This window comes from Megalopta genalis, unplaced genomic scaffold, assembly GCF_051020955.1.
Source record: "Megalopta genalis isolate 19385.01 unplaced genomic scaffold, iyMegGena1_principal scaffold0020, whole genome shotgun sequence".
Lineage (NCBI taxonomy): Eukaryota > Metazoa > Arthropoda > Insecta > Hymenoptera > Halictidae > Megalopta > Megalopta genalis.
This window is the reverse complement of record NW_027476090.1, coordinates 1,071,510-1,094,634: the sequence shown is the minus strand read 5'-3', so window position 1 is coordinate 1,094,634 and position 23,125 is coordinate 1,071,510. Positions and strand designations below refer to the sequence as shown.

At 35.1% G+C, this 23,125-nt stretch overlaps 1 protein-coding gene across 3 annotated transcripts in view; it reads left to right on the top strand.

Moving 5' to 3' along the window:
- LOC117218896 (rap guanine nucleotide exchange factor 2) overlaps positions 1-23,125 on the top strand; it is a 470,857-nt gene that overhangs the window by 38,801 nt on the left and 408,931 nt on the right. For all 3 annotated transcript variants that reach the window (XM_033467621.2, XM_076527418.1, XM_076527419.1), the window contains exon 2: positions 10,539-10,641. The gene's annotated coding sequence lies outside the window, so the exon portion shown is untranslated. The remainder of the gene's footprint in view (positions 1-10,538; positions 10,642-23,125) is intronic.

The window sequence follows — 23,125 nt, the reverse complement described above, 5'->3', positions numbered from 1 at the left end:
GAAACTTTTGCTGGATGAACGTGTTATCGAGATTTCAAGATGTCCATGATCTCTTTTTTATTTTTTTTCTTAGTTTTCAAGGCTATAGAAAAATGTAAAATGATTAGAAATGACATGGGTTCCTTCGAAATTACAAGGGTCACGAAAAACACTTAATTATAAGTATTTAATTAGAATTAATTATATTATAATAATTAAACGCGTAAATTATGAACGAGATAATAGCCTAAATCGCCGAAACTTTTTACGTAAATTGTGATCAACGTAATAGCGTAGATTATTAAGAATCGCTTCCACGAATTTGTCTAGCAAATAAAGTTTTAATAATGTTGCCGTTGTGTGCTTAGCTTCAATTCCTGCCTAAATTTCCGACCTCGTGAGAGCACGGTCTAGGAGAACACTTTCGAAAGCTTTCGCAAATTGATCGCTTTTCTTGGTTAATAGCGAAGCAGCAGCTAAGGTTTCCAGGCTCATGAAAAATTGAACGCGGCACAATATTGGGTCACGGTGCACGCGTTAAGAAACACACCAGTCTATAAGCTTTTCATACGAAATAGCCACTCGTTTCGAGTGTAATGTCTTCTTAACATATTCAAGAAGTTGTGCGCGACCTCCTTCGACTCTTGGCTTCTTCAGTCTTCAGCTTCGCTTTGAAACTTCAGTTATCGGATTGCTCGATAATTATCGGGAGAATTTTTCCATAGAATACGAGATACAAACGCGAAGCTTCAAAAAAACCCTTCGATTTATGTTTATTTCGTTCGTGTTTATTTTTAGTTGAAAATGAACAACGAGATGCATTCCCGTGCACTTTCGCTTTTCGATATTAACAAAGATGAAAAATTGTTGTTTAATTTTATATTTAACTTTATATTTAATTAACGAAACATATTAAATTCTTTTATTGACAAATGAACAAAATAAAAGACTTAACCCTTTGCACCCCGCTGTCCCCTCTCGTGGGACATTCAAGTTTATTAGTGATTACGGGGAATTGAGTTATTTCAGCGCAACCTTTTCAGACATGCATGTTTCCCTGAAGTTTTCTCTTGAAATGGCACAAAAAATCAAATCAAAATATAGTAAAATTACTAAGATATATACTCACGACAGTCCGAGCATTTCAAAGGCGCCACTTGATGGATTATTATTCAACACTTTGATTGTCACGCCAGTAACTTCAAAATTTCATAAAATCACAGTATTTTATTCGATCGAAACGAAATTAATTACTTTGCCAACGATGTTACATTTTTCGAAACCTAATAGAAATAAAAAGCCATAATAGATAAGCGTACAAATTGATTTTCAATTCTGAGCAAATAGTGAGTGCATAATGAGTCTAAAGTCAGCCAAGTGTTCTGCGAAATTATGTTCTATCTGATGTTTGGTAAATTTGTTATATCGTAATGCTGAAACTTTTAATAACGATATTAATTTTATCGTGACGTCTGTATGTAGTAATTACCGTTGCTAATCGAAAGCTGTTCTATTGGGTTGGCAACTAAGTAATTGCCGATTTCAGTTATAGATGTCTCTCATTCCCATTTTTATGATATCCGTAAATGTTATATTATAAAATTATTATTATTATTATTATTATGTTATTTTTTATTATCCGTGATTGTTAGCAACTGGACAAATTTATAATCATAAAATCTGGAGGAAAAGATTTTCAAAGCTGAACTCAGTCTGGTTCGAAGCGTCGAGCGGTATAGATAGATCTAACGAGTGAGAAAATCGGAAAAGTGATTCTTCTCTTGGTAAATAGATTGTTTGGCAAAAGTTGTTTTGGTAAATATCATCTTGTGAATTAGTAATAACGATTAGAAATTTTCAACCTATGTATTTATTCATATTTTTTATTAGAACAATGGCAAAACGTTCAAACACGAATGAGTCTCATGACACAATTAGTAGCGAAGATGAGCTCCAGATAGACGTTTATACAGATATGTTAGAAAGACTTGTGACAGTGATAGTGATTATCGTCCAAGCAACAAGGCGACGAGAGAAAGAGTTCGCATAGATAGCGATTACAACAACAAAACAAACAATAACAAAATTATAAAAAATAAAATATTGATTTTTTTGCAAATTTCCCGATTTCAGCCAAATTCATATAAGTCCAATATCATTATAATATGTTAGTTAGTTCCAAAAGCATACTAAATAATACGAGGGTCTGTAAATGCCCGTTTCTGCCGAAAAGTGGCGCTGAGAATGGTTCGGAGTGCTGAGGGTTAAACGTGTCTTGTTCGATGAATGTTAAGTTAATTGTTCCCGAAAACAAACCAAAGGCACAGCCAGTTGGTTATCCCACAGTAACCGGCTCCACTGTCCTGTTCGCGTCTGTTTCGTTCCGATAATTTCGACCTTACTTTTGCCGGACCGTATACGATCTGTATAACAATGTCGCCAGTTTGAAAACGTTGTTTATGTAGAGTCGGTGCAACCGTGCTAAATCTCTGCGAAAGTGGCGTCAAGCGATGGAGTACAATGGCGCGATGAAATTGCACAAGAAACTTAGAGCCCTACTGTCGTTGAGCACTCTCCGGAACTCTGGGAGCCAGTTAGCGAAAGGCGAAACGAAACTCGAGGATAATGTTCCACTGGCTCGGTTCGAGAGCCATCCTCGATCTTATCGAATCCCGCTGGAAAACCTCGAAACGAGTTCATCGTTCGGTGCCGTGCATTACCTTCGAGGGGTCCTTGCTTCCGGCCAATTGTACCATTCGATCGCTTCCGGTCTCACGCCTCGCATAACTTCTCGTCACTCGCATCATCTCCTCCATTTCCTACTACGCGGGTCTTGTCGTTTCACTGTTCGCCTATCGCGCGAATTTTCGACACTTTCCCGGCGCATATTTACCATTCGACGCGCGAATGCGAAAGGCTTTGACCGACCTCGGACTGAAACTGTCACACTGTTACCGTTGATGCAGTTAGGTCGACATCGTGATTACAAGTAACCGGATATTTTCGTCGTCGATAACCAGTATCGGCGATAAACATTTGTTACGGTTGCTTGCAACAATCGTTGGTGAGGCGGACTTTATTTCGGCTGGTCATTAAATAATTATTTATAGTGGAAATTGATCCTAGCTGCTCGTTACAGTTGTTAGTAGAGTGCAGATCTTTAGATAAAAATGCTGAATAAAAATTATGTACATCGATTGCAGTAAACAAGAAATTCGTTGACATTTATTCCCGTTTTGAATAATTTTAATGAGTCATGAGTAATATAATAAAATTGTTGAATTCTTCCGTGTCACTGTTTTGGATCTCAACTATTCAGTTTTGTTATAAATGCGTAAAATCCACGGTCTAATTATTAGTGACGCGAATGCCAGTCATGTTAGAGATTTTATTTTATCTATTAATGATACATATATATTTTTTAAACAATTGTTAATGAGGAAAATCGATTTCGATTGTGCATAGCACACACTGATCAGGTAAACTATTTCAATTGCTCATAATAATTATTGATGTTGCAAATACTATTCAAGCTGCTGATAATAGTTATTGGTAGTGGAAATTGATTTCAGGTATTCATAATTGTTATCGACGATGCACGCACTAGTTCAACTGTAAATAACAATACTTGTTGCTGATAAAACTTTATTTTCATAGCTCGTAACAAGTATTAGCGATGCAAACACTCTTCGAATTATTAATAATAGTTATACATGATGGAATTATGTTTTGGTCGCTCATGATAGTTACTGATGACGGTATCATTTAATCTGCTGGTAATAGTTATCGATGATGAGAATTTACGCGTCGAAAACTTTTCGTTTTAACATTTCCTGCAGACGATTTATTCCCGAATTGAATCTCAACTGTGATCAAATTTTATTCTCCAAATGCGAATCGAACGGAACGCCCTGTATACGTACATCTTCGTTCAATTTCGCGTGGCAATATATCCGTTCATTTTCCGGTCGAATATTTTTTCTCCAAATCCTGTTAGGATATAAGCGCCTAATGTAATTCCGTAAGCGCATCAGTGATGAAAATTTATTAATTTCGTTGGATTCGACGAAAAATTCTCGTACGATGATGGGGGATGAAATTCAATTCAGACTTCCATTATACCATTACGGTTGAGGATATGCCTATACAGGGTGTCCCAGGTTTTAATGTTCAAACTTTGTCAGTATATTCTATGGCACAAAGTAAGAAAAAAATGTTATGCAAACATAGGTCATATAGAGCTTTATTAAGAAGTTATAACAAAAATTCAGAATAGGAATAGTAATCAACTAAAAAGAAAAATAAAAAATAAAAAAAGATCTTCGATCGATGTCAATAATGTATTGTCAACAACGGTTATTAATACATTTCGAAATGTATTAATAAACACAGCTTACATAAACACACGGCATGTGCTGATCTATTCAAGCCGATGCTCGCAGTAACAGCAAGTTGATTACTATTCCTATTCTGAATTTTTGTTATAACTTCTTAATAAAGCTCTATATGACCTATGTTTACATAACATTTTTTTTCTTACTTTGTGCCATAGAATACACTGACAAAGTTTGAACATTAAAACCTGGGACACCCTGTATGCTCGAATTTTACGGCAGATGGGATTTAGCGGTTGCTATATCGGTTGAAAAAAGGTTAGCTAAAAAATTGTGATTCCCCGTGCGGGGGTGGCCGGGGGCGGTTGTGGTAACGCGTTCACGCATTAACGGCGTGTTGCATCAATTTTCGTGTAATTTCATGGCAATTTCCTGATCCCTTCCGAAATTATGTCGGGGGAAAAGGTTCGGGGGATGTTTGCGTCTTCGAATTGGCGCCCTCTCTTTTAGAGGGGGTGACCAAGGTGACGGGAAAGACCGATTATTGCTTTCCGTCGAATAAATTTACAAACGGTTGCCGAATCTCTCCGTTAATATAAACAGTCTGTCGCTCGTAAAGATCACCTTCAAAGCAGTTTAGTTTAATTAACGAGCTGAAACTGAAACAGTAAATATCTTATATAAATATCTTCAGCATGTTTTTATATTAAAAATTTATTCTAACTGACATCTTCTAATTAAATCTACAAAACTTCTGATTAAATTTTTATTAATAGCAAAATAAAACTTAATTTTCTATTTAGAATCTGTTATAATTAAATTTTAAATAGAACATATACCATAATGAAATTTTAAATAATATATATGTATAATAGAATTATTTCCACCAATATTTAAGATTTGTGATTATGATCCTTTCTATGAAAAATCTATTATAATTCAAATTTATAATAAAAATTCATTATAATTACCTTTTAAATAAAACAAATACATACTATAATTAATTTCGATCCTATTTAAAATTAATTATTATCTAAATTTCTATGGAAAGTCTATTTTAATTTCTATTTCTATTAAAAATAACTTAAAATTTCTAATTTAATTTATATTAAAATTATATCAAAATTTAAATTTCTGTCAAAAATCAATTACAAATATTTTTTTATGCATATTGATACATATGTATATTGAATCGAATAAAATTGTATTTAAGTATCAAGTTTATTCGAAAAACAGAAAATTAAAAATAAGCATCGCTTGATCTATCACTTGATTGATATTAAGATAATTAGATCATGATATATACAACGCATGAACGTATTTTTATCTGTCGACACCGAGTCTTCAATTTCACGACAGTCGTAAGGGGTTATTAAATGTACGACAGATTCGCGAGATTGCATGTTTACAGGCTCGCGTTTCACCCGCAGAGGGTTTTCCTACATGGTTCATTTAAATTCCCGTTGCCGCGCAACTGGAAGGTCGTAGACGAAAAGGAGTGAAATCTTAATTACGCACCTGTGCTTGCACCTTTGACGTGAAAAGGGGGTGATGCTTTAATTACAGGGTAAGCCGACGCGCCATATGCGTGTTTATTACTTTCATTCGTGCTGCATTGCCTATCGTTTTCACGAATGTGGAGACCCTATCGTCGGCTGGTTTCATATGCCCTTTTTCCTGCTAACAATGGGGATTACTCAATCGACGCAAGCCAATTCCTCTGCGTTTTTAAACCCTTGCCGCGGTTTGCCGAGCCCGCCTCGGCCGATGGAGATTTTTACTAATACCCCGTGAAATATGAATGTTATTCCGTTCTCTTAACCTTTTAGGCACGACGCGCCACTATAGTGGCTTTCGCAGATGTCATCTTTCAGAACGACACGCCACTTAGTGGCTTTCGCGGATGTCATCTCTCTGGACGACGCGCGTTTGAACCAAATAATCGTCTTCATATGCATTGTTTCACACTTCTTTTGTCTTCGCATCGATTTACAACAGTCTACGGGGTGTCCCAAAAATGTCTAGCAATCCGGAAATGGCGGGTTCCTCGGATCATTTGAAGCGACTTCTTCCTTTACAAAAATGTTCTCCGAGGCACCGTTAACGAGTTATTAACGAAAAACAGTGACCAATAAGAATCGAGTACGGCTATCGCGAGGCGGCCCAGCCAACCAGCGCGCGAAGCCCAGTTCCGCTCATTGGCTCGATCGCCTCGCGCCAGCTGAGCTCGCCTCTCATTGGTCACTGTTTTTCGTTAATAACTCGTTAACGGTGCGTCGGAGAAAATTTTTGTAAAGGAAAAAGTTGCCTCGAATGGCCTGAGGAACCCGCCACTTTCGGATTGCGAGACATTTCTGGGACACCCTGTATATACAGTATCAGACTCTGCCGTCCAGAGAAATAGCCTCGCGCAGAATTCAGCCGTACCTAAAAGGTTATGTCGGAATTCTGTGTTCCCTTCCGAACAATATTTAACCCTTAACTGCTACACGCATTAACATTTATGTAACCACTGTTTTACTGTCTCACGAATCGTTCATGTTTTTGCGTTGTTATTGATATAATATTGGTAAATTAAAAATCAAAATCAATTGTTGTTAACTTTGCATGTCCAATAATGAAGAGGCCCAACTTGGACAGTTCGATTGTAACTGTCAACATCTGTCAAATGTAACTGTAAATTGTTTTATAACGCTAACAACATCGACAAATGTTTATATTTAATGTGTGGAACACCAGTGCAACAAATACGAAAGCCAGATAAAATGAAAGCAGTTCGAACATTGATCAACAAGTCGACTGCCGCGTCGAATTCAATTTCATTACTGTTCAGAGTTTATTACATTACGGTTTGCAGAAACAAAAAGGAATTTTTCATTCTCGGTTTCGCTAAATTCTTTTACTTTTTTAATCAATAATATCGATTTAATCAGTAATATCAGTAGTAATATATATAATTATAATAATATCAGTATATAATAGTAAGTAATATCAGTATATATATATATATATAATATCAGTAATATCAGTACACTTGAATCAGTATTATCGATTTAATCAATAATGTTGAAAAATAATTGCAAAATACGATTAGTAAATTACAGTGACACGCGCGGTATTAGTCTGAAATCTATTTTGTGTGCCGTGAAATGAGCGATTTTTAATTTTTGGCATTTTTTGGTATGGTGTTTCGGCAGACATCCCCTACGCCAGGGGTGTCAATCTCGCGGCCCTAGATGAACATTTTTGATGTCAAGTATCAGGACGTAAACAATAATTCAACTTTATATATGTGTTTATTACAATGTACTAGTCTCCTTTTTTGCGGCCCACCTAAAGTTAAGCATTGTTTATTTGTCCCAAGTTAGCTTTTGAGTTTGACACCCCTGCCCTAACGCAAAGATGTTCTTGCCCACCCGAGTCTCGTCCCGAGCACTCTTCCGTTGTTTTCGAGGGATGCCGCGTGCGTTGTGGTGTGCGAGGAACCGGAAGTGGTCGGCTAAATATGCGCGAGCACGTATCAGCACGGCTCATTGTCGCTGGAACAACGACCGCCGGAGAGTCATTGAAGTGGCATTAAATCGCGTGACCCGTGCACGACATTCTGTCACGATCGACCATCGGCGGAGATCGATCGCGAGCCGTGTCGGGGGCCTAACGTAATCATCGCGTAGCATTTCCACAGGGAAAATATCATTGCTCATGGAATTCTTCGAATACGCGATCAATGACGACGCAGTTCTTCCTCGAAAAATCGAATCGCTTCTTCTTACCGAATAATTTTACTATAACACAGGATCGGTTTATATATAATCGCATGATTACTCGAACAAGTTGAAAATCGGTCAGTTTATAAATTTATATATATATATATATATATATATATATATATATATATATATATATATAAATTTATAAACTGACCAATTTTCAACTATATATATATGTATATACAGGGTGTCCCGAAAATGTCTTGGAATCCGAAAGTGGTAGGTTCCTGAGGTCATTTGAAGCAACTTTCTCCTTTGCGAAAATTTTCTCCGAGGCTTCGTTTACGAGTTATTAACGAAAAACACTGACCAATGAGAGGCGAGCTTGGCTGGCGCGCGGCGACGGCTCATTGGCTCGGCTGTCTCGCGCCAAATGATCTCGCCTCTGATTGGTCACTGTTTTTCGTTAATAACTCGTAAACGAAGCCGCGGATTGCATTTTCGCTAAGGAAAAAGTTGCCTCAAATGACCTCAGGAATCCCCTACTTTCGGATTGCGAGACATTTTTGGAATACCCTGTATATATATTTATAAACTGATCAACGATTTTCAAATTGTTCGAGTAATCATGCGATTTTCGTTTCGCTTCTCGTTCGCATCGGTCACGCTATTGCTCGTTCGTTTTTTATGTCGCACACACACGTCGTCGTGCATTCTGTTATTATTCGCATGAATTTTTCATACTCGTTTCTTTTCCTATTCCAATGCTACAAGACCGAAATCTGTTTCGAGTCGAGTCGGAATACGAATCGATTTGCATTTCTCTATACTTTCGGTTTTCTACGGTCTTGTGGTCCGTCGAGCAATTCCCTGCTGTCAAATTTATCAAATCGAAGGCAATCTCGCAGTATTGTCAGATATTGTTATAAATTAAATATAGGCTGCTGCGGTTTCAGATATTCTTAGCTGAAACATTGTTATTCCGAATTTTTATCGATTTAATTACGAATATTAGAAAACATCTTTTTATCGCTAAAATTATTCGGGAAATTGAAATTAAAGCGAACGCGATATTTTTTAATTAATTTTTTAATTTCTTTATGATTCTACTTTGTATACATAAGTTAGTATCGTATGTTAGTATCGTAATTTAGAAAATGATGGCTTCTATTTTTAAAAAGATAACTCGAATGCGCGACACGTGCAAATGTTACTTTCCACAATTAAGCAAAATTACACTTCGCGTTAAAAGTTGATTCACAATCGAACTTCTATGCTCCCGAAAGAAAATGAATGATTAATAAATTACACAAACCGGTCGATAAGCCTTTAAACGTAATCATGCTGTATCTGGTTCACAGCTGAATGTTGTTATTAAAATGTGAATCTCGTTGCAGTTTAAGCTGAAATAATAACGCGCGAATGATATTGCAGTGGACGCGCTTTGATGAAATTCGAATATAATAGAGTAATTAAATCTCTATTTGATTTTCATATTCATCAATTATTGCATAATAATAACCGCTTGATCAAGAGAGAACGGTAAGTCTCAAAGCTGATAGAAAAACAAATTTTCAAATCATTTATACGTACAGAGTCTTGAAACTTGATTTATATCATTAGGTTAAAAAATTAGTTTTACTAATTAACTTTACTAAAAAAAAATATTCGTTCATCATAAAATAAATTTATATAGCAAAAACGACTTCTAGTTTCGATAGAATTTTTACAAGATCTTTTATTTTATAGTGCGAAAATCAAGACTATCAGAGTGAATCAAATCAAAACTTATAATTTAGAAGTTATTTCTTTCTGCATAAAATAATTTTAGCCAATACTGTACACTGTACATTTAGTGATCTTACCTTCAAGATTATATCTAAGATAGCTACCGACGATTCGCATCGCTTAAATAAGAAAGTATTTCCACGGAACTCGTCGATCGATTGAGACCATATTTCTTTTCCTGTTCCAAGACTCGCCAAAGAAATCAGATCGAGATCAAAGCTTTCGACGATAAAACCTCAGACAGGGGAAACCGAGAGGGGGGAGGAGGAGGAGGCAAGGTGCGCAAAAGGTAAAAGGCGTGGATTCTTTTGGGCGTGTTTGCCAAAAAGTATTCGAATGCGAAACTCGCGCGCACGACCAGGCTCTTCCTTTAATTGCTTCCGGCCCCGAGACCGTCACCATTTTAACAGATACACTCGCGCAACCATTCATGGAATCGTTCGACACCGGTTCCTCGATTGTGCGTCACTTTGTCGCCTTTAGTATTCCACGGTTTCATTGATATTGCTGCGAAACTTTTCTGATCATTTAAGGAACTAACAAAATTCGATTTTGAAACAATTGTTTCTGGCGAACAATCTCAAAAATATTTCGTTGAAATATTTGTAGAATTCCTTCTAATATTTAAAAACGGAAAAAAGCTTCCTTACAGAAGCTTGAAAGCAACAACAACAAATAAATCTTAGAGTTACATATTTTCATGACTATCGTTCTTGTATGTTTTCAGAATTTTTGTGAGGTGCGTTGCCACTTACAAAATTAAAAATCAACACCTAGCTGTTTTACGAAAGAACAATCCACTCTGCGAGCTTTTATATTTCCTTCATTGAGTAAGTACAACACGACGTTTCTAAATATTTATTTGTATTTAGTACATTTTGTACGACTAAACTTTTTAACCCTCTGAATGACTAAATAATGCGTTCTCCATCTGTACAATTTAAAGCGTTCTACGGAATGTAAAATGATTTAGTAGTTGTTCGTTAATCGAGACGGAAGAAAAATTGTCTTATTTTTACCTTGCGTGAAGAAGAATCAAAGCTTTCGAAATCCTCAAAAATATGAGAATGATCGACAATTTTTTCGTTTCGACGAGAACACGTTCTCATTAAATCGTACAAATTTATTTTTCTACGTATTTTAATCTAATTGGGAAAAAATACCGCAGTAAAGCGTACACCCGCAGTAATAGGCACATTCATTTTATACGTTTTCCAGACTAATTTACCGTCGCTATTGTTTTATTTATTTCATTCGTTGAGCTATATTTGAGTCGTTTATTTTGAAAGTGGCATAAGTCACTTTTTCAAAAAAATCGAGTTAATGGTAACACTAATTACAATTGAACGGTATCTTTTCATTTTAAACAAATTTGCAATCAATAAGCTGAGAACTATTGAGATTTGTTCGAGACAAGTTTTGCTAATTAACGGTATAACAAACATGTTTATTTTGAAAATGGCGTAAGTCGCTGTACTCGGGAAATTAATTGCGGGGCTTAGTGTAAAAGAAATAGAAACGTGTGATAAGTGTGCGTGAAGTATTGTTTTGAATTATTTTCAGTATTTTTAAAAAACTTGTGATCACTGGACTTATTTTTATAAGTGCGAAAGGGAGAATAGTACAGTTTTGTAAATTATATTATGGTGATGTGGCGGCTACCACCAGACCCGCCAGCAGATGGCTATAAAATGTTTTATAAACTAACTTTAGATGAAAAAGATGAATTTCTAACTTTGGATTTATCACCAAAAAGAGGAAGACCTAGGCCTTATTCACAAATAGAAATGGATCCGTTATACGCTGGATCTCGTCCTGTTTCTTCAGCAAAATACAAAGACATGATGAACTTGCTTAATTATATACCCACAATATACCACGGTTATTTGAAAAATTTGAAACAAAACACGATTTCCGAGGACTTAATCACTCCTATTGATGACGAAAATTAAATTGAACCGATGTATTTTCATATAAATTACTTATACTTATGTTTCAAAATGTACCAATTATTTTTGTATTTTATGAATATTAAAATAAAAAATACTTAAATCAAACCTTTATATTAAATATGTTCATGGTATAAATTATTATTATATATGTAATTTATTCAACAATTTTAGTAAATCACTGTCCTTTCAAAACATCGCTTCAGTAAAATACGTCGGACAAAATTAATATATGTCAGTAATTTTTCTAAAGTATTTATTTTGGAGGTGGCATAAGTCACTTTACCGTAATGAAAAGTGGTGATTTTTTAATGTTTATACGAAATTATTTATACTGAGAAAAATATCAGTATCCTGAGATAACAAATACAAGTAAATCTTCTCGAAAGTTAGCATCCATATTTTGAAACGTGTTAAAACGCAAACCCTTAAGTATATCGAGTTAAAAACAAAGAGACTTATGCCACTTTCAAAATAAACGACTCATTTCTTGCGAAGAAAATTGGGCGCGGGAACAGTTTTCTTTGCCCCTGTATATTGACTCGGGCCCACGCAGCCGTCATTCATTCTCATTCTATTTGGTAACATAAGCGCGTCCGGTGACATACGAACGGCGCGGTGCGGTGCGGCGCGGCGCGACTCGACGGCGCGGGTCGTAGTTCCGTAGCGAAGACAATTAAGTTTCCTACGGCACGGCGGCAGGTGCGCGAGCCTGGAATTCGATCGTAGCGCAGGTGAGTTCTGCTCGCGTGCTACTCTCTTGGCGACCTCGCGTGCTCCTATTGAAACCGACGCATTATCGATTCGTTAGGGGAGGTTCACGGGCCATTGTACACCGAGCAGAGGGCTAGCTTGCCTCGCGACGTCTGTTCGGGTATTTATAGAACGCGACTGGATTTTTTTTAAACTTTTGGCAAGGCAACCCGGATCGAGGTTTTCGGATCTGCTCGATCGGTGGCTCGGATTCGCAAGATTACGTGGCGAAATAAATCAGAGATTCGACAAAACAACAAGATCGTATTTATGGAGATATTGCTCGATTTTTATTCAACGAAATAAATCGGAACAAATAGATATACAGTAATGTCTCTCTAATCGACGCTCAGATTGTCCACGAAAATGAACGATTTGGGAAGAGGAGGTGCGATTATTCGAGCCTTGCGGTTCGTTTTTATAGCTACGAATTGTCAAGAAATATAAAAACGAGCTGCGAGGCTCGAACAACCGTATCGCCTCTTCCCAAATTGTCCATTTTTGTGCGCAAATCGAGCGTCAATTTGGGAGACTGTATCTAGTAATTATCGGCAAAAGCATCTTCACAATCTTAATAATTATAAGTGGTTGATCCAACTTGGTTGTTCCAGTGCTGCTTTTGTTTATTTAACAGTAGATTTACGAATTCTGCCAAAACGACAAGTTGTTTTATTCAAAATTGTACAAATTTTACACATTTTATACAAAATTTGTTAGTTGTAATTATTCTTTTTTCGTTCAACCAGGAGTATATTAGGGGATTGTATATTAGAATGTATATTATTATATTATTCTATTATAATATTATTGTATTATTATATTATATAATATATTATTGGGAATATATTAAATCAGTCGTTTTTTAAAAAGTTCGTAGGTATTATGAAATATGTCACTGTGCATGTCGACAAATCGTAGGTATAGTATAATAGTATAATAGTAATAACAATAGGATATAGTTTAATAGTATAATAGTAATAACATAATAGCATATAGTATAATAGTAATAGCATAATAGTATATAGTATAAGTTTTTCATCGAATAAAGTAAACGTTGCTCGAAATTTATCAATAGTCCGACGAATAAATTGCTCTGATGGACAATTGTGTATACCATAAAGTTCACAAAGTGCTCTACAAATTTGGCAACACTGGAACACTGATTCCGGAAATAAATTTCCACGATTTGTAAACGTTGTGTCGTGGCTTCGGTTTTTCCACGATGATTCGTCAAAGCTTACCGAACTAAAATGTCGAAACAAAATGTTATATACCAACAGTCAAATGTCAGACAACCTTATCGAAAGTACTATCACTCTAAAAAAAAAACACGCTTTGGATATTTTTTTAACGAACCTAGAAACGTTTGGTGTCCAATGTTTTAGTTCACTGTATTTAGTTTTGGCTCTCTCTAGTATAAATAATATATATATATATATATATATATATTTATATATTATATATTATTTTTTATATATATTATTTTATATATTATATATATAATAGACCGTCTATGGTCTATTCGGTAAATCAAAGTTCATTAAGGCATCGAATTTCCAAAAGAAAAACAAAAACAAAAAGTACAATTAAAGCAAAATTTACATTCCCGGCGGGAAGCTAAACCGAAAATGCGGTGAAATGTTCGTGAAGTTCAGTTTTGTCGGTGAAACTGCATGGACTTTGAATAAATGAAGCGGGGTACGTAATCGTCCGCATTCTCGATTCTACGATATCGATTGGCTTTGGTATTAATATCGCGTCACAGCTAAATGCTCGAAAAAAAATGCAGACTTTAAAGTTCGCAAACAGTGAATGAATCAGATTGTCGCTCGAAATTGATTAAACTAGTAAAACGAAACTGCATAGATTGTATCCTGGTTTAACGGCATCGATTTGCTTCGATATTAATACCATACGAGCCAGCAAAATTTGTTGAAAAATGTCGTCTCATTTATTCATGGACATCGATTAAAAGTTCGTTTGTATTTTATACATCGAATAGCGTTTCGGAAAGATTAGAGTGACAGATAAATCCCTTTCGTTAATTAATTACGTGAATAACTAAAGGATCCATACCGTTTGCAAGATAAAAATTATACAATAATACTTTTAAAATATATAACAAATAAATAATAAAAATATATGATAACGCACGCACGCGCGCGCGCGCGCGCACGCACACACACACGCACACACACATCTAATAAGTTTAGATTAATACAGTCAATTCTCCCTAATTGACTCTCGGATTATACACAAAAGAGGAGATACGATCTTTTTTATAGTTTTTATACTTGCCGATTGTCATTTCCTCTTCCCAAATTGTCAATTTTTACGTCAACGTTCTCAATATCTTCTACTTTTGACACTGTTTTAAATTTTGCCTACTCATGCTTGCCCTAAATGCATAAAATCCGCAGTCCAGTTGCAACGATAATAGCTGTCATCGAAACAGATCCTTGTTGCAATCGCGTTAAATAAAATGGAACTATGACATAATATTTATGGTCGAGATGTATACGATCTAGGATGCCATAAAAATATGAGTCGTTTATTTTGAAAGTGGCTTAAGTCCGTCCATTGGCTCGGTCGCCTCGCGCCAAGCTGATCTCTTCACTCATTGGTCACTGTTTTTCCTTAATAACTCGTAAACGAAGCCGCGGACTGCATTTTCGCTAAGAAGAAAGTTACTTCGAATAACCTGAAGAATCACCTCCTGATTAATTGGGCATTGTTCGAATAAAATTATACTTTGCAAATATTTCAAATAATTTTTTCGAATATAAAATTTGATTCGTGTAATATTTTGTAATATCCAAATTCAATCTCGAATAAAATTGTATTCGAAATATTGCTGGAACAAAATTTGATCCGAAGAATTTATTCGAAATATTTTGTCGAATATAAAATTTTATTCGAAGAATTTCTCCGATTGAACCGTTTATTTTGAAAGTGGCATAAGTCACTTTGTTTTTAAGTCGATATATTTAAGTAGGGTTTGCGTTTTAACACGTTTAAAAATATGGATGCTAACTTTCGAGAAGATTTACTTATATTTGTTATCTCAGGATACTGATATTTTTCTCAGTATAAATAATTTCGTGTGAACATTAAAAAATCACCACTTTTCATTACGGTAAAGTGACTTGAGCCACTTTCAAAATAAATAGTTTAGAAAAATGACTGACGTATATTAATTTTGTCCGACGTATTTTACCGAAGTGATGTTTTGAAAGGACAGTGATTTACTAAAATTGTTGAATAAACTACATATATAATAATAATTTATACCATGAACATATTTAATGTAAGGATTTGATTTAAGTATTTTTTATTTTAATATTCATAAAATACAAAAATAATTAGTACATTTTGAAACATAAGTATAAGTAATTTATATGAAAATACATCGGTTCAATTTAATTTTCGTCATCAATAGGAGTGATTAAGTCCTCGGAAATCGTGTTTTGTTTCAAATTTTTTAAATAACTGTGGTATATTGGGGGTATATAATTAAGCAAGTCCATCATGTGTTTGTATTTTGCCGAAGAAACAGGACGAGATCCAGCGTATAACGGATCCATTTCTATTTGTGAATAACGCCTAGGTCTTCCTCATTTTGGTGACAAATCCAAAGTTAGAAATTCATCTTTTTCATCTAAAGTTGGTTTATAAAACATTTTATAGCCATCTGCTGGCGGGTCTGGAGAGGTAGCCGCCACATCACTATAATATAATTTACAAAACTGCACTATTCTCTTTCGCACTTATAAAAATAAGTCCAGTGATCACAAGTTTTTTAAAAATACTGAAAATAATTCAAAACAATACTTCACACACACTTATCACACGTTTCTATTTCTTTTACACTAAGCCCCGCAATTAATTTCCCGAGTACAGCGACTTACGCCATTTTCAAAATAAACATGTTTGTTATACCGTTAATTAGCAAAACTTCTCTCGAACAAATCTCAATAGTTCTCAACTTATTGATTGCAAATTTTTTTTAAATGAAAAGATACCTTTCAATTGTAATTAGCGTTACCATTAACTCGATTTTTTTTTTAAAGTGACTTATGCCACTTTCAAAATAAACGGCTCATATGAGACTTTATTCATTGCTTCTTACACTTTTCATAAGTTCTATTTCCGTTTACGCGATACTCCCGCAAAATTGTTCGTGTTAAACGTTACGTTTCGCATCGATCAGTCGGGTGCACATTATCTGAAACACTGTTCTTATCAGATTCAATTTCATTTTACGTAACACTTGGACATAACATTATTCGTACCACACTTTATGTTGCGTATCGATCAGGCGGACGCACATTCTCTGAATACGCGCATCAAGCCAATATATTGTACAATGGCATTATTGCGTTCCCCGTGTCGATAACTAATATTCGCTGATTATTGGACAGCGCTATTGTTCTGGCTCTTTGTTTAAGCGCACTTGTAGTTGCATTGTGCTTGCACGATGTATCTACCTTGTTCTGTCTACTCATGTTCCAATAAAGAGACTTCAGCGATTTCAGGAGTGCATTCTTGCGACGGGGACCCCCAAGGGCACTTAATTAAAAGTTCGATAATTGATCGTAATCTCATCGAGGCTCTTCATTCGAGTATTCATTTTACATGCCCTTGTATTACAGTAATAATTCGGGCATCGAACTCACCCACACGCCGAGGCGATATCGACAGTTCTGTCGAAATCTGTGAAGTTTTTGGTAATTCTACGTATTTTATACCACGAGCAGGGATTCATTACGTTGGACGAGCGTCATTTTCGTGCTGTCTAAAATTATTTGAAAAATTTGTGCGCTGCACGCACGTTTGTATCTGAATTTATCGAATTTGTGTAGCTATGCGTGGTTAACTATTTTCTTAAGAGAAACGAATTTGTTGTTTCAAACAACACCAAAAATCTTTACATCGCGCATATATTTATGTTCTATTTAACTGAATTTCTATCGGTATTCGAAATTAATTATTTTTGAGAAAAAAAATGATTTGTTGCTTCAGAGAACCGTCATTTCCGTACTGCAAAAAATTACTTAAAAATCGTACGCTACAAACATATTTACACTTCAGCCGATTGAATTTGTATAAATATTTTATTATTTATTATTACCTCAGACAAACGACGTTCTAACATCAATGCGCGTTTAACGCACGAATTTGATTGCTCAGAACCATCGTAATAACGCAAATTTTGGGAGTAGCAGCTTGTACCCGCGAAACGAGTTGAAATAGGTTTGAAAAATATGTTCTCTCGGCAACTGTTACGCGACAGATGCGTACGAAAGAAAGCGAAAAAATAACAATAGCCTCTATATAACACTTAGTGGTATTCGGAGAATAACGCAGCAGCGAACGACAGGGCAGAGAGAAAGCAGAGTTTCATGGCTCGTTGGATAGAATTTAAAGTAAGGTGGACATAGCAGGACATGTTGAACCTTACGCAAGTCATCGTCGAAAATGCGAGGAACTATGCATTTTTAATTACGCGCGATACAAAACAAGAATTACCTACGCTTTTATTCCATCATTACCCGTTGCGCGTAACATTTGGTGAGCGTAAAGTAAACCTCTGCATTGAATATGTACCGAAACGAGTACCGCAAGTAGACCGCGCATTTTTTGTACTAATTTAAGCTTTTTATACCAGTTAGTTACTGTAATTACGTTGCGTACGTTTGATTTTCTTCATGTTTCGTTTAAATGCAACACTTTTACAAAATACAGTAATGTCTCTCTAATTGACGCTCAGATTACCCACAAAAGTGGACAATTCGGGAAGTGGAGATACGATTGTTCGAGCCTTGCGGTCCGATTTCATAGTTACGAATTGTCAAGAAATATAAAAACGAGCTGCAAGGCTCGAATAGTCGTATCTCCTCTTCCCAAATTGTCCATTTTTGTGCGCAATCTGTGCGTCAATTAGGGAGACATTACTGTATACGATTTAATACAGAATATCAAAGCATGCAGTAAAGAAATGACAATGTTTTGTGTTAGGACGAGTGTTAGCATTCCTAACAAATTAACTGGTTAAGGAGTAATCGATGAAGCAGCAAGTTCACGATGGCTTTAATAAAGATTCTAATTACTAAAGATTCTATTACAGTTTGATGAAATTTGTATTTCATCATATTATTACACTCTGTTACAGTTTTTGATGAAATTTTTATTTCATCATATTTTATTCACTAGAATTTTTAACGAATGTGTGAAGATCTGCAGAAAACATCAAACGTTTCACTCTTATTGAAAGATTTTTTGAACTACACGAAGAAAAAGAATGGGTCGATTTGTTTGAATTATTTCTCGTGATCAAATTGTAAATTTTCAAACATGTTACCAAAACAACCGAGTTTCTGCAAGCCTTTTGTTATTTGAAATGAAACAGTTCTTCTAAAATCCTGTCTCGAGATATTCAAAGTTGAAACTTCTTCGTTTGAGGCCTACACTCAGACACTTATAAAAATAAAAATTTCCACTTTCATTTCAGATACGCAATTTTTAACACTCATTGCTTCCGTCCATCTTACTTTGAACATGCAGTAATGTCTCTCTAATTGATGCCCAGATTGTCCACAAAAATGGACAATTTAGAAAGAGGAGATACGGTTATTCGATCCTGCCGGTTCATTTTTATAGTCACGAATTGTCAACAACTATAAAAACGAGCTGCAAGACTCGAATAATAATCGTATCTCCTCTTCCCAAATTGTCCATTTTTGTGCACGATCTGAGCGCCAGTTAGGAGAATATTACTGTATTTTTCGAATACATCGAGGTCAAAAAGTTTCAATGAAACATTATTTGTGCACGTCTTTGCTCTAATTTCATGCAAACTTTTATTGAACACCATCAGTTTCTAGGAATAGATCCCGAGCAATGAGTACGTATCACTGACTTCCGTGTGCATGTTCAGGTTGAATTATGCTGGAATATCGTATGGTCAGAATGTAGAACAGAGGGACGGCTTGTTCTAGAACGTTAATGCAGTGATTTTGATAGGTCCCGCGATAAGTCAGTTAGGAGCATTTGAATTCCGACGGTGTTTCAGTGACAAATGATCAACGATGATCAGCGGTGATAAATGATTAAACCGGTCACTGGTGGAAAGATGAAGGAGGGCGAAGCAAGCTGGAAAGCGTACGGTTTCGGGTAATTGCTTCGCGAGATAGTCCACGGGAAAGAGGTAAATACCGGTTTGATTGATGATACCTATTCTCCGTATCCTACCGTTACACGCGATTTTTCGCGCCGGTGGATGTTCGAACGCTGATTATCAATGTAAACTTGTCATTATTCTGATTAGGGTTTATACATGATTCGACTGTTCAAGATACGATTCACCCTTGAACCCGGACCATTTTTACAACTTGACGACGTGTATGACGATTTTGAGCTTTATTCGTCTATTTTTTAACAATTTTGTTGTTCCTAGTGCAACAATCGTTTGTTTAAATTGACAAACTAAAACTCCTGGGCGAAAGGTATTCAAAAACCTTCCCAAACGCGATAACTTTTTTAAAATTCAACTAAATTACTTTTTCAACATTTTGATGGCCACTGGAAACATCTCGTAAATTGTACAGCAAATTTATATGGCATACCACCAGGATTTCCAGCCGAAATATTAACGTTTTTAATTGAATCATTTTTACACAGTACTTGTAGAATCGAAAATTCATACAACTAGTTTTAAAACGGTATTCAAATTATGCAAATTTTGCTAAACAAATCGTCTTTTAAACTCGAGTTGTTGAAAGCTGTGTAAAAAATATTGCTGCCCCGGCATCCGAGAAATAAAATAGAAAGTGATCGAGGCGAACAAGAGGTCATATATTGTACTTGATAAAACGTTGCAAAAGTTGCGCGATTTAAGTAAAAAATTGTTCGGACTATTACACGCACGCATTTGTTGATGCACGATCACCACCGAGAATAGAAAATCATCGTTAATGCGTTTCCTTGAAATGAAATTTCCGCTGTCATCGTGCGGAAAGCATGCATCACGGAATGCGCCGCGGTTCCGAACTGGCTACAAAGCTCATTATAATCGCATTTATTTCTTTATATCTTTCCTTTATTATCGTTAATTTTTGCTGCATTTATACGCGGCTCGGTTTATTACTTCTTGTAGCCAGATAAAAAACTGCTACGCGATGATGCCCCTACGATAAAATCGTGGGGTCAAGCAAATCGAGCCTAATAGAAAAATGCGCGTGTATGCAACGACGATAAATCGAAGTTTCTGCGGACTTATTTTTCAGTGTATTCTCCGATACGCATGCTCGAAAGAATTGCATTGGATTGGCAACTAAGTAATTGCCGATTTGTTCAATGAAATAAAAAATTTTTTTCACTTGGAACGAAGTTTAATCTGTAATGTATTTTCCATTTTGTTCGATGACCTTTTGCCGTCTCTCTGACAACTTGAAAATTCCACGCTCGTAGAAAGTCTAATCCTTTTCGGCCGAAAACTGAGTTAAGTGAGATTTTACAGCGTCATCGTCATTCAAAGTTTTACCACGAAGGGAGTTGTCCAGGTATCGAAATAAGTGGTAATCCGATGGCGCGAGATCAGGGCTGTATGGTGGGTGTAACATCAATTCCCAACCAATATCCATCAATTTTTGCCGAGAGGACAAAGACGTGTGCGGCCTAGCATTGCCCTGCTGGAAAATGACACCTTTACGATTGACCAATTCTGGTCGCTTTTCCTTGACCGCTGCATTCAATTTGTCCAGTTGCTAATATTCACGGATAATAAAAAATAACATAATAATAATAATAATATGTAATAATAATATAATAATAATGTATATAATATAATAATAATAATAATAATTTTATAATATAATAATAATAATAATAATAATAATAATTTTATAATATAATAATAATAATAATAATTTTATAATATAATAATAATAATAATAATAATTTTATAATATAATAATAATAATAATAATTTTATAATATAATAATAATAATAATAATTTTATAATATAACATTTATGGATATCATTAAAATGGGAGTGAGAGACATCTATAACTGAAATCGGCAATTACTTAATTGCCACCCAATAGTTTCTTTACTCTATTTTTTGTCCACGCACACTTCACTCGTTAGCGCTTTGAAACGACGCGCGATTTGTACGCGAAGATTTTGAATCGGATTTCTTCCAACAGATTGTTAACACGTTACGTTACGACGACTATTTCTTAAAAATCTACGATTTATCTTTTCCGCAAGGATCTACGAGGAGTTTTGATTATGAATGAACGAGCAATCAAATCAAATAAGATCTTTTTAGCCTGAAACTTCGTGTGAACGCAACATAGTTATTTAGAAGCTTATAGATAGACTTGCTTCCGGCAAGTAATGTGTTCAGCAGATTTGTTTCTAAATCTTACTTTCTTCTGCTTTTCTACCCACGGTCATTAATATTAAAGATTCTGCTTTATTAAACTCAATTTTTTTTTTGAAAGTTGCAGCGAGCAACGCTTTCCATACTTTGAAATCATTAGATATTCCTCTTCGAAAGTGCATTGGAAACAGTAGACTTTATATTGGCATGGTTTTTTTTACTTCATTCTACTTTTCCTATCGTTTTGTTTTGTTTTCTTTTTTTTTGCAAAAGCTTTCCACTTTGCACAAATCTTAATCTATATCTCGTAATTTGATTAATTTTGTACATTTAGTGTAGAATAAGAATTGTGACCAACAATGAGATATTTATATTTTGCTGAGTAAGTTAGAATAAGAGTTGAGGAACAAGCAAAAACTAGCTTTTTTGAGTTCATTCAGGTTTTACATATTTTTTTACCTTCCATTGAAATATATGGATAATATTATATTTAATACTCAGAGTTCAGAATGTTTTAAAGCACTCTGAACGTAAATAGGTAAACATACAAATATTAGTACGAAATATATTTTAATTGATTAAAATTAAATTATTATTAACTAAAATATATACATGTATATTAATATATTATTATTAATTAAAATTGATTATTACAACATGTTTTGAATATTATGAACATATATAATTGAATAAACATATATAATTGTATAATTGCTGATCTAAAAAAAGATAAAGAATTTTTTTCTTCAATATAAGTCTGTGACCACAGTCTGCACCAAAATAACGTAGCAATCTTGATTATGTACAAAATGTTAACATCTCGTATTGCAGTTATCGATTTTTAAAAATATTTTTCGTCTTTGCTATATTGAAAAAATAAGCCAAAAAAAGAAAATGAACGACGAAGGTGAAGAAATTGTGTTCTTGTGGTAAACTGCGCACACGGTCCAGAATACTTGCGCTCGTAGAAAATGAGAGAAATTGATTTTTTGACGGTTCGAAAGGCAAATTGACCCTTAAAAGAAATTGAAATTCACCGGCGAAGTTTTTCGATGGAATGAACCAGCGTTCGCGGCCAGCGTACCTGCGAAGCGGTTGAAGTTGATCAGAGGCTCGGCTGAAAGTAACGTGAAAACGGGATATCCCCCGTGAAAGAACTCCGGGAGATACGATATTGCATGCGGAATATACTTTTCTAGCCAGGAAGGAGAAAATAAAGGGAACGC